Source organism: Pseudophryne corroboree, chromosome 8 (genome assembly GCF_028390025.1).
Source record: "Pseudophryne corroboree isolate aPseCor3 chromosome 8, aPseCor3.hap2, whole genome shotgun sequence".
Lineage (NCBI taxonomy): Eukaryota > Metazoa > Chordata > Amphibia > Anura > Myobatrachidae > Pseudophryne > Pseudophryne corroboree.
Genome location: NC_086451.1, coordinates 380,248,198 through 380,261,336, shown reverse-complemented (window position 1 = coordinate 380,261,336; position 13,139 = coordinate 380,248,198). Strand labels below are relative to the sequence as shown.

General features: G+C 45.9%; 1 protein-coding gene across 5 annotated transcripts in view; it reads left to right on the top strand.

Moving 5' to 3' along the window:
* The window catches only part of LOC134949185 (leucine-rich repeat and fibronectin type III domain-containing protein 1-like protein), a 934,368-nt gene that overhangs the window by 150,821 nt on the left and 770,408 nt on the right, over nt 1–13,139 (top strand). The window contains exon 2 of one of the 5 annotated variants that reach the window (XM_063937626.1): nt 11,489–11,651. The exons of the other annotated variants lie outside the window; for them this stretch is intronic. The gene's annotated coding sequence lies outside the window, so the exon portion shown is untranslated. The remainder of the gene's footprint in view (nt 1–11,488; nt 11,652–13,139) is intronic. 5 annotated transcript variants of the gene reach the window in all.

Sequence of the window (13,139 nt, the reverse complement as noted above, 5' to 3'; positions counted from 1 at the left end):
TCAAATCGGTAGATTTGAAATATCTTACATGGAAAGTAACCATGCTACTATCCCTGGCTTCAGCCAGGTGAGTGTCGGAATTGGCGGCTTTATCGTATAAAAGCCCATATCTGATTTTCCATTCGGACAGGGCAGAATTGAGGACGCGTCCTCATTTTCTGCCTAAGGTGGTATCAGCGTTTCACCTGAACCAGCCTATTGTGGTGCCTGCGGCTACTAGCGATCTGGAGGATTCCAAGTTGCTGGACGTTGTCAGAGCATTGAAAATATATATTTCAATCAATGCCCACTCCACAAGGAAGGTGGGCTCATCTTGGGCGGCTGCCCGAGGGGTCTCGGCATTACAACTCTGCCGAGCAGCTACGTGGTCAGGGGAGAACACGTTTGTAAAATTCTACAAATTTGATACCCTGGCTAAGGAGGACCTGGAGTTCTCTCATTCGGTGCTGCAGAGTCATCCGCACTCTCCCGCCCGTTTGGGAGCTTTGGTATAATCCCCATGGTCCTGACGGAGTCCCCAGCATCCACTAGGACGTCAGAGAAAATAAGAATTTACTCACCGGTAATTCTATTTCTCGTAGTCCGTAGTGGATGCTGGGCGCCCATCCCAAGTGCGGATTGTCTGCAATACTTGTACATAGTTATTGTTACAAAAAAATCGGGTTGTTTATTGTGTGAGCCATCTTTTCAGAGGCTCCTACGTTATCATACTGTTAACTGGGTTCAGATTACAAGTTGTACGGTGTGATTGGTGTGGCTGGTATGAGTCTTACCCGGGATTCAAAATCCTTCCTTATTGTGTACGCTCGTCCGGGCACAGTATCCTAACTGAGGCTTGGAGGAGGGTCATAGGGGGAGGAGCCAGTACACACCACCTAGTGGTCAAACTTTTAAATTTTGTGCCCTGTCTCCTGCGGAGCCGCTATTCCCCATGGTCCTGACGGAGTCCCCAGCATCTACTACGGACTACGAGAAATAGAATTACCGGTGAGTAAATTCTTATTTTTTTGCCACATATAAGAAGCCTGCGCAAATGCTGATGAACATACAAACTCATACATATAGGGCCCTGTGCAGAATCTAGACCATTCCCCAGCACAGAGAAGTAGTAATGGTAACCACTATGCTACATTTTCCATTGTAATGAAATATGTAGTAATTGTCACAAAATACTGGTTGATGAGTGATCCAGTTAGCTGGAAGGAACAAACAAAACTGCAAGATATATGGCAGTGGGAACTGAGCAACCTTGAATGGCAGTTTTAACTATATACAGAACTTCAACCACTGGTGTAGACTGAAGATAGGATTTACCTGAACGGTGTACTGTATGCTAATAGAGAATTTTAATTTATAGTCAAACAGTCCTGGGTTTGATGCATATGTGACAAATGTGGGTTGGTCAAACTTGTGGTCCAGGTCTGGTTCCAATAGTAATACATGTGCAGACAGAATAACAGCAGACAAGGATTAGTAAAGCTCATAGTCGAGGTCCGAATTATAAATGTCTGGTGTACTGGTTTCCGGCACAGGCAAAGAAGATTACAGAAGCAGGTTTGGTACACTATACTAAGCAGACAGTAAAGCAAAAACAGAGCTAGAGAAAGATTTGCAGTCAGACTGGGTACATAGTAATTCTAATTAAGAGCATGCTTTGCAGTTCAAAGACAGTTTCACTGGAAATCACCTAGCACTGACTACTAGGTGTGACCCTGATTTATAGCACCAGGGGCAGAGATCCGACGTCTCAAGGAAGATTTTAGGAGCTAAAAGAAAAGTCTGTAAATTAATCCAAAAGGTACAGTCTAAAAGAAAAAAAAAATAGGATTTGGGTTCAAATTACAATTTGGATTGCTCTTTTGTCATTGGTTGTGATATTGCTGTCTTTGGCTGCCATCAGTGGGAGAGATCCGCCACCAGAAGACCTTATTTTTCTGCTCTTGGTATTGGGAAATGTATATCTGGTAACCTCATCACCACAAGCTTGGTCTTTTCCTTCATAAGTGAGGATTGTGGTGGCCTCCAATTACATGAGCTATCATTACCAAGACAGATTTATAATTGGTCCTCATTAAAGTGAAATATCTCATTATTACAAACCCAGTGTGTTTGACCCAGTCTCTTTAATGTGCAATCCCCTATGGTGAGCCTCCACCATGCTGTCTATATGGTGCTGACTAAGGTTAGTGTCTTTCTGCTTCTAGATGACTCTATCCTGCCGATGAGGGGGTCCAACAAATTTGTAATGGTAATGAAATACACAGATGAAACTGTCCTGGTCAAGGCCCATGGGTTAATCTTTCCTGGCATGGAGGTCCATGGATAAGCCTGTTTAGTCAATACGGATCACGAATACCTCTCAACAATTAGGACCTCACAACTTCTGAGATATTTCACTTATCAGACAAGATTTTCTCTCTAACTTACTATTTATATCCTTAACAAGGTTGTCTAGTGAAACCTCCAGATAAAGTGCAGGCCCTGAAAAAAAACTGCGTAGAAAGACAAGTGAGTGCATAGTCAATATTGAAATGCAACTTCTAAAACACCTTGACGCAACTCCCTACGGGGACTGTTCTATCTTTTCCTGCAAATTACAGGAAAACAGACAGCGATTTCCTTCCCTCTTGTGTACTTTGTGTTTATTCTCACCTGTCATTCACAGCTCTCTCAGTCTAGGACACGCAAATGTGCCATCTGTTTCGGGAACATAAACCGAATGTAAGATACAACTAGAGCTTTTTTGAACATGCGTCTTCTCACCAATTTTCTCTAACGTCCTAAGTGGATGCTGGGGACTCCGTCAGGACCATGGGGAATAGCGGCTCCGCAGGAGACAGGGCACAAAAATAAAGCTTTAGGATTAGGTGGTGTGTACTGGCTCCTCCCCCTATGACCCTCCTCCAAGCCTCAGTTAGGTTTTTGTGCCCGTCCGAGCAGGGTGCAATCTAGGTGGCTCTCCTAAAGAGCTGCTTAGAAAAAGTTTTTAGGTTTTTTATTTTCAGTGAGTCCTGCTGGCAACAGGCTCACTGCATCGAGGGACTTAGGGGAGAGAATTTCAACTCACTTGCGTGCAGGATGGATTGGATTCTTAGGCTACTGGACACCATTAGCTCCAGAGGGAGTCGGAACACAGGTCACCCTGGGGTTCGTCCCGGAGCCGCGCCGCCGACCCCCTTACAGATGCTGAAGATTGAAGGTCCGGAAACAGGCGGCAGAAGGCTCTTCAGTCTTCATGAAGGTAGCGCACAGCACTGCAGCTGTGCGCCATTGTTGTCACACACTTCACACCAAGCGGTCACGGAGGGTGCAGGGCGCTGCTGGGGGCGCCCTGGGCAGCAATATTTAATACCTTTATGGCAAAAGAATACATCACATATAGCCATTGAGGCTATATGTATGTATTTAACCCATGCCAGATATCTAAAACTCCGGGAGAAAAGCCCGCCGAAATAGGGGGCGGGGCTTATTCTCCTCAGCACACAGCGCCATTTTCCTGCTCAGCTCCGCTGTGAGGAAGGCTCCCAGGACTCTCCCCTGCACTGCACTACAGAAACAGGGTAAAACAGAGAGGGGGGGCATTTTTTGGCGATATTTTGATATATTTAAGCTGCTATAAGGAACAACACTTATATAAGGTTGTTCCCATATATATTATAGCGCTTGGGTGTGTGCTGGCAAACTCTCCCTCTGTCTCCCCAAAGGGCTAGTGGGGTCCTGTCTTCGATAAGAGCATTCCCTGTGTGTCTGCTGTGTGTCGGTACGTGTGTGTCGACATGTATGAGGACGATGTTGGTGTGGAGGCAGAGCAATTGCCGATAATGGTGATGTCACCCCCCAGGGAGTCGACACCGGAATGGATGGCTTTGTTTATGGAAGAAGAGAGTATTGACTGCATAGGAGAGAAAAGAGTTAAACATCTGGGGAGGGGTGGACCTAGCTGTAAGGAAAGTACAGCCTTCTTTAAGGGGAGGGCTTGATATATATAGGGAAGGCGAAGCCATTTTAAGCCTCTTGGTGATTTGGTTTCCCACCCTCCCGCCCTGGTAGTTGGAAATTGTGGCACGTGGTGCTTTGGCTCTAAGTTGTTGGCTGTTTTCGTTGGCTATTTATTGGCGGAAAAGAACGGCAGTTTCGTATGGTAGAGAAAACTGTAGTGTTTTACAGTTGGTTGTGGTTTAGGTGCACTCACCTCCATCGACTTATGGCCGCTTGACCACCCGTCCGGGAAGGCAGCGGCAGGGCACCCAGGAGCGGTGGGTAGTCACTGTTGGGGGTTGAGTTGTCACCTATTACCGGTTTATGGTAAGCTTTTAGTAAATTTATAGGGTTGAGTTATTTAAGTTTAATTTAGATTAAGTGAGCCGTTCTTTTGGGCCGCCACCATATGCCAGCTGGAGCGGCATATTAAATTAATCTCTTTATTACAGGTTTCCTAATGGTTAGGGACAAATAAATAGCTAGCAATTTTCTGCCAAATTCAAGTCTCAGTGTCGTTATTTCTGGTTATGGTTATGAATGCTTTACTTTCAAAGAAAGGGGTCCACCAAATATCACTAAGATGTTTAATACGTGATAATGTCAGCACATTACAAAAATCAGTTGACGACATGAGACGGCCGGCAAACCAGTTAGTACCTGCCCAGGCGTCTCAGACACCGTCAGGGGCTGTAAAGCGCCCTTTACCTCAGTCGGTCGACACAGACCCAGACACAGACACTGAATCTACTGTCGACGGTGATGAAACAAACGTATTTTCAAGTAGGGCCACACGTTATATGATCACGGCAATGAAGGAGGCTTTGCATATCTCTGATACTGCAAGTACCACAAAAAGGGGTATTATGTGGGGGGTGAAAAAACTACCTGTAGTTTTTCCTGAATCAGAGGAATTAAATGATGTATGTGATGAAGCGTGGGTTAACCCAGATAGAAAAGTGCTAATTTCAAAAAAGTTATTAGCATTATACCCTTTCCCGCCAGAGGTTAGGGCGCGCTGGGAAACACCCCCTAGGGTGGATAAGGCGCTCACACGCTTATCAAAACAAGTGGCGTTACCGTCTCCTGATACGGCTGCCCTCAGGGATCCAGCTGATAGGAGACTGGAAACTACCCTAAAAAGTATATACACACATACTGGTGTTATACTGCGACCAGCCATCGCCTCAGCCTGGATGTGCAGTGCTGGGGTCGTCTGGTTGGATTCCCTGACTGAAAATATTGATACCCTGGATAGGGACAGTATTTTATTGACTATAGAGCAATTAAAGGATGCTTTCCTTTATATGCGAGATGCTCAGAGAGATATTTGCACTCTGGCATCGAGAGTAAATGCGATGTCCATATCTGCCAGAAGGAGTTTATGGACGCGACAGTGGTCAGGTGATGCGGATTCCAAACGACATATGGAAGTATTGCCGTATAAAGGGGAGGAATTATTTGGCGTCGGTCTATCGGATCTGGTGGCCACGGCAACTGCCGGAAAATCCACCTTTTTACCTCAGACCCCCTCCCAACAGAAAAAGACACCGTCTTTTCAGCCGCAGTCCTTTCGGTCCTATAAGAACAAGCGGACAAAAGGACAGTCATATCTGCCTCGGGGCAGAGGAAGGGGTAAGAGAGGGCAGCAAGCAGCCCCTGCCCAGGAACAGAAGCCCTCTCAGGGTTCTGCAAAGCCCTCAGCATGACGCTGGGGCCTTACAAGCGGACTCAGGAGCGGTGGGGGGTCGACTCAAGAATTTCAGCGCACAGTGGGCTTGCTCACAGGTGGACCCCTGGATCCTGCAGGTAGTATCTCAGGGTTACAGGTTGGAATTCGAGAAGTCTCCCCCTCGCAGGTTCCTAAAGTCTGCTTTGCCAACGTCTCCCTCAGACAGGGCGACGGTATTGGAAGCCATTCACAAGCTGTTTTCTCAGCAGGTGATAGTCAAGGTACCCCTCCTACAACAGGGAAAGGGGTATTACTCCACGCTATTTGTGGTACCGAAGCCGGACGGCTCGGTAAGACCTATTCTAAATCTGAAATCTTTGAACCTGTACATACAAAAATTCAAGTTCAAGATGGAGTCACTCAGAACAGTGATAGCGAATCTGGAAGAAGGGGACTTTATGGTGTCCCTGGACATAAAGGATGCTTACCTGCATGTCCCAATTTGCCCTTCACATCAAGGGTACCTCAGGTTCGTGGTGCAAAACTGTCATTATCAGTTTCAGACGCTGCCGTTTGGATTGTCCACGGCACCTCGGGTCTTTACCAAGGTAATGGCCGAAATGATGATTCTTCTGCGAAGAAGAGGCGTATTAATTATCCCTTACTTGGACGATCTCCTGATAAGGGCAAGGTCCAGAGAACAGCTGGAGGACGGAGTAGCACTAACCAGACTAGTGCTGCAACAACACGGGTGGATTCTGAATTTTCCAAAATCTCAGTTGACCCTGACGACACGTCTGCTGTTCCTGGGAATGATTCTGGACACGGTTCAGAAAAAGGTGTTTCTTCCGGAGGAGAAAGCCAGGGAGTTATCCGAACTTGTCAGGAACCTTCTAAAACCAGGGAAAGTGTCTGTGCATCAATGCACAAGAGTCCTGGGAAAGATGGTGGCTTCTTACGAAGCGATTCCATTCGGCAGATTCCACGCACGAACTTTTCAGTGGGATCTGCTGGACAAATGGTCCGGATCACATCTGCAGATGCATCAGCGGATAACCTTATCGCCACAGACAAGGGTGTCTCTTCTGTGGTGGTTGCAGAGTGCTCATCTGTTAGAGGGCCGCAGATTCGGCATACAGGACTGGGTCCTGGTGACCACGGATGCCAGTCTGAGAGGCTGGGGAGCGGTCACACAGGGAAGAAACTTCCAGGGAGTATGGTCAAGCCTGGAGATGTCTCTTCACATAAATATACTGGAGCTAAGAGCGATTTACAATGCTCTAAGTCGGGCAAAACCCCTGCTTCAGGGTCAGCCGGTGTTGATCCAGTCGGACAACATCACGGCAGTCGCCCACGTAAACAGACAGGGCGGCACAAGAAGCAGGACAGCAATGGCAGAAGCTGCAAGGATTCTTCGCTGGGCGGAAGATCATGTGATAGCACTGTCAGCAGTATTCATTCCGGGAGTGGACAACTGGGAAGCAGACTTCCTCAGCAGACACGATCTACACCCGGGAGAGTGGGGACTTCATCCAGAAGTCTTCCACATGATTGTGAACCGTTGGGAAAAACCAATGGTGGATATGATGGCGTCCCGCCTCAACAAAAGACTGGACAGGTATTGCGCCAGGTCAAGAGACCCTCAGGCAATAGCTGTGGACGCTCTGGTAACACCGTGGGTGTTCCAGTCAGTGTATGTGTTCCCTCCTCTGCCTCTCATACCAAAAGTACTGAGAATTATACGGCAAAAGGGAGTAAGAACGATACTAGTGGCTCCGGATTGGCCAAGAAGAACTTGGTACCCGGAACTTCAAGAGATGCTCACGGAGGATCCGTGGCCTCTACCTCTAAGACGGGACCTGCTTCAGCAGGGACCGTGTCTATTCCAAGACTTACCGCGGCTGCGTTTGACGGCATGGCGGTTGAACGCCGAATTCTAAGGGAAAAAGGCATTCCGGAAGAGGTCATTCCTACACTGGTAAAAGCCAGGAAGGAGGTGACTGCACAACATTATCACCGCATTTGGAGAAAATATGTTGCGTGGTGTGAGGCCAGGAAGGCCCCCACGGAGGAATTTCAACTGGGTCGATTCCTACATTTCCTGCAAACAGGATTGTCTATGGGCCTCAAATTGGGGTCCATTAAGGTTCAAATTTCGGCCCTGTCGATTTTCTTCCAGAAAGAATTGGCTTCAGTTCCTGAAGTCCAGACTTTTGTAAAAGGAGTACTACATATACAGCCCCCGGTTGTGCCCCCAGTGGCACCGTGGGATCTTAATGTAGACTTGGATTTTCTCAAATCCCATTGGTTTGAGCCGCTCAAATCGGTGGAGTTGAAGTATCTTACATGGAAAGTAACCATGCTACTGGCCCGGGCTTCAGCCAGGAGAGTATCAGAATTGGCGGCTTTATCATATAAGAGCCCATATCTGATTTTCCATACGGACAGGGCAGAACTGCGGATGCGTCCTCATTTTCTGCCTAAGGTGGTGTCAGCGTTTCACCTGAACCAGCCTATTGTGGTGCCTGCGGCTACTAACGATTTGGAGGATTCCAAGTTGTTGGACGTGGTCCGGGCATTGAAAATATATATTTCAAGAACGGCGGGAGTCAGAAAGTCTGACTCACTGTTTATATTGTATGCACCCAACAAGATGGGTGCTCCTGCTTCTAAGCAGACGATTGCTCGTTGGATTTGTAGCACAATTCAACTTGCACATTCTGTGGCAGGCTTGCCACAACCTAAATCTGTCAAGGCCCATTCCACAAGGAAAGTGGGCTCATCCTGGGCGGCTGCCCGGGGGGTCTCGGCATTACAACTCTGCCGAGCTGCTACTTGGTCAGGGGCAAACACGTTTGCAAAATTCTACAAATTTGATACCCTGGCTGAGGAGGACCTTGAGTTCTCTCATTCGGTGCTGCAGAGTCATCCGCACTCTCCCGCCCGTTTGGGAGCTTTGGTATAATCCCCATGGTCCTGACGGAGTCCCCAGCATCCACTTAGGACGTTAGAGAAAATAAGAATTTACTTACCGATAATTCTATTTCTCGTAGTCCGTAGTGGATGCTGGGCGCCCATCCCAAGTGCGGATTGTCTGCAATACTTGTACATAGTTATTGTTACAAACAAATTCGGGTTGTTATTGTTGTAAGCCGTCTGTTCAGAGGCTCCTACGTTTGTCATACTGTTAACTGGGTTCAGATCACAAGTTATACGGTGTGATTGGTGTGGCTGGTATGAGTCTTACCCGGGATTCAATATCCTTCCTTATTGTGTACGCTCGTCCGGGCACAGTATCCTAACTGAGGCTTGGAGGAGGGTCATAGGGGGAGGAGCCAGTACACACCACCTAATCCTAAAGCTTTATTTTTGTGCCCTGTCTCCTGCGGAGCCGCTATTCCCCATGGTCCTGACGGAGTCCCCAGCATCCACTACGGACTACGAGAAATAGAATTATCGGTAAGTAAATTCTTATTATTTCCCATGTTGTGTAAATGTTGTTAAACTACTACTGGATTCTAGTTTTCCTGTTTATGTTGCCCTTATTTGTGCCATATGAAGCTCTGATGTAACTTCCTGTGATGGCATGTAGTCCCTTTAAAATGGAACTCCATATGATGTCACACAGCTGCAATGAGTACAGTGGAACTTGCAGTAATGATGTGCAATAGCGCAGGTTAATTTAAACAATTGACACACCATTCTATCTAGGCTAAGCCTATCCTGGCATGATTATAATTTTACTCCTCTTCAGTAAATAGGAATTGCCAAAATAATAACATGTCTGCAATCACAACTGCATCTTGTTTTAAAAATAAGATAAATTATACCGAGGGGTATTGAACAATAGGAATGGTATATTTCCAGTGGCTCATTTTTGTTTGGTACGCGAGACCCAGGAATGGATATTGGATTAGTAGTGCTTTGTTTGTGGTTCCTGTATCTGTTATGCCATACAAGGATCCATTTATAATGGTTTCCCATCAAGTCATGTTTGTTTATGGTGTTACTTCATGCTTGTTGTCACGTGGCTCTCCTTTCACTAATGCCATATCAGAAAGGAGATAGCAGGAAACACTCACACAAAAACATACTTTCTTTAAAAAAAATTTTTTTTTAATGTTTATATTATTATTATTATTATTATTATTTTGTTTTATATTATCTTTTATAACATTTTTAACTCATTATGTTATTATTGCGCTTTTTCAACCACTGTTTGCAGACTCTATCCCAGCAAGTAAATATTGCTATAAAGTTTTGGTACATTGGAGATAAGCAGTGGAAAATGGATTGTTAAGCTTGATAAATAATAAATAGGCTCTTAGCTCATCCCTTCAGAGTGTTATGATCTAGATTCTACATCATGTACAATATTAGCTGCTCTTCTTTGTACAATCACTAATGTATTTTGTCCACCTGTGTGTGTGTGTGTGTGTGTGTGTGTGTGTGTGTGTGTTTGTATATGTATATATGTGTGTGTGTGTATATATATATATATATATATATATATATATATAATCTAATGAAGATCTGCCGGCAATTCATAGATGCCAATATCCTGGCTGTCCTCTCCAGGAGGGGCCAGCCAGGTGGGCGGTGTGTGGGGGTTTGGTGCCACGATCATGTCATAGTGGTCCCGCCCCCTGCGATTTAGCGTAAATCTCCTCATTAAGCCATCTGGGACCACCCACTTCACTTGAGTTGGGCGGCAGCGCCAGGTAGCCTCTGGGAGACTTGCCTACTTTTACGGGCCTCTGAAGAGTCACACGAGATTCAGGAGTAATAGAAGAAAGACTAGTTACAGTTCCTAATGCTAATAGCCAATCGCAACAGGTTTCCTAGTGCTGGCAACTGTCCTCCTCATCCTCTCACATTATATGCGTCTGTGTACCTATGTGCGTGCGTACGTAATTGTGTGAATACATGTTGACAGTACTTGGCCTATGTTACTCCTGCCTTGTTTCTAGGCACATGCTGTTGACTGTGCCTGCATAGGGGCATACGAGGGTGCCCAGATTTTTGGAAGGGAGCAGATCAATTTCTGTAGGTCTTACTGTGCATCAAGCCAGTGGCCTCCAGAACTGGATGCAATTTTCTATATAAAGTGACGCCAGCATTTCTATATTAGCGCCTACCACTGGTACCTACTGTACATACTTTCTGTGATGCCTTTATGTTCTCTTTTTGTAAGGTGTATTCATATTGTTGTCATTCTTTTCTTGTTTTTATGTTTACCTAGTTCTGAGGTGCCTGAAGACTGTATATAGACGATAATATGTATACATATAAATAGCAGTCTACACATCAGATTATCAAAATAATCACTGAAGCACAGAATATTACATCATACCCCCCAACATTAATAAAAGCAAGGTTGGGACAAATTAAGCTCTACCTCCTTATATGCCTAAACTCATAGTTGCCGACATTCTAGCTGCCTCCTCCGAGGGAGTAGCGCACCACTGTACTATGCCAAGATTACCGACATAGTGGAGCAGGGGGCGGGGTCACAATAACATGAATCAGCACCCCCGTTGCGAGGGGTCTATGAGTGTTTCTCCTGGGGGTGTGGTGACTTGGCTGCCAGCCAGGAGACTTGCAAACTTTTCCGGATGGCCGGGAGCGCCACCCGACTTTCGGGAGCCTCCCGGACATTCCGGGAGAGTAGGCAAGTATGCCAAAACTCCACCCTTAGTTTGCCCAAACAACCAAAACAAAACAAACATAGGTGGCCCAGCCTCTGTGATGCAAGGTCTACCCCTATTCTTTGTACTCGTATAATAACTGTCCTGCCATAGCATTGTGCTACAAGAGATGAATGTTTTTCTCTTGTAGGAGACCCATGCTGTCATTATGTCAGTAAAGATGGAAACAAACACCCTGGTAGCTGCTCTATCACTCTGGCAATACTTTTCAGGAGCATGAAAGGGGAGGAGTCACAGCAAACAACAAACGGAAAAGGGGGGGCATCCCCCCCCCACCACCACCACCTTTCACGGTGATATCCACACCAATACTTGTAACAATATTTGAAAACTAAAGTATACTGTATGGTATTACAATTTCAGAGATGTTTGTTAAATATAGTTGCAAATACAAATAGGGCCCCTTCACGGCTTCTTCCTATACTACATGATGATAGTGCCCACTTAGGGCCATGTAATTGCCAGTAAAGATGGGTCTGCATGTGACAGTGTAGTGATGTAAGAAGAGGAATAGAGGCAGCAGAAAGCCACAGTCTAAGAGATAGTGTGAGACCTGCCTTCTAAGTAAACTGAAGTTCACACATCCAATTTCATTTGTGATACTAATGGGCCCTACACACATAGCGACCCGCCGCCGAGCTGCCCGACGGCCGATACTGCAGACGGGCGACCCAGCGGCGGGGGGGAGGTGACGGGGAGAGTGAAGTTTCTTCACTTCCCCCGTCACCCGGCTCCATAGCACTGCATGGTAATATGGACGAGATTGTCCATATTGGCCTGCATGTTTAAACAAGCCGGCACCAGCGGATGAACAAACGTAGGCCGCGCATCATTCATCGTTGGTGCCTACACACTGAAAGATATGAACGGTATCTCGTTCTTTAATAAACGAGATCGTTCATATCTTTCACTGGTATCGACCACTGTGTAGGGCCCTTTACTATGGATATGGGTCATTAGGTCGACAGTCATTAGGTCGACCACTATTGGTTGACATGCATTAGGTCGACATGGTCATTAGGTCGACATGAATAAGGTCGACATGGAAAAATGTCGACATTAGTTTTTTTACTTCTTTTGGTGTCGTTTTCTTCGGAAAGTGGCGGGGAACCCCAAGTTAGTCTACTGTGTTCCCTCGTATGGCTTGCTTCGCTCGCCATGCTTCGGGCAAGGTGCTCGGCACAGGTTATGATTCACGTGGACTACAATTGGAAAGTATGACAAAGTTCAAAAAATGGAGGAAAAAAATGTGAAAAAATCATATCAACCTTTTTCCATGTCGACCTTGTTCATGTTGACCTAATGACCATGTCGGCCTAATGACTGTCGACCTAATTGTGGTCGACCTAATGACCATATCCCCTAACTATGATGGGCAGCAATGTGGTTAGCACAACTCTATCACAGCACATATATATTGAGTTTGAATCCAAAACTTGGTGAAGTTTGTATGTGCCCCCTTTAAACACAGAAGCATATAATTTGACAGCATAAAAGAACCACTTTGCCCATGAAGGCTGCCCCTTTTTGTAACCATATTATTATTATTTATTAGCAGTTTCTTATATAGCACAGCAACTGTACACAATTAGAAGGCCCTGCTCGCAAGCTTACAATCTATGGGGAAATAGGCATTGATACATAAGGATAGGTGCTATCTATTGCATAGTTGTCCACCAGATTGCAAAGGTTCTTGGTGGGCTGTATGATATCACATCACCGCAGTGAGGAGGAAGGGAGAGTGAAGAATTAAATATGTGGGGGATATGTGTGGACTGTAC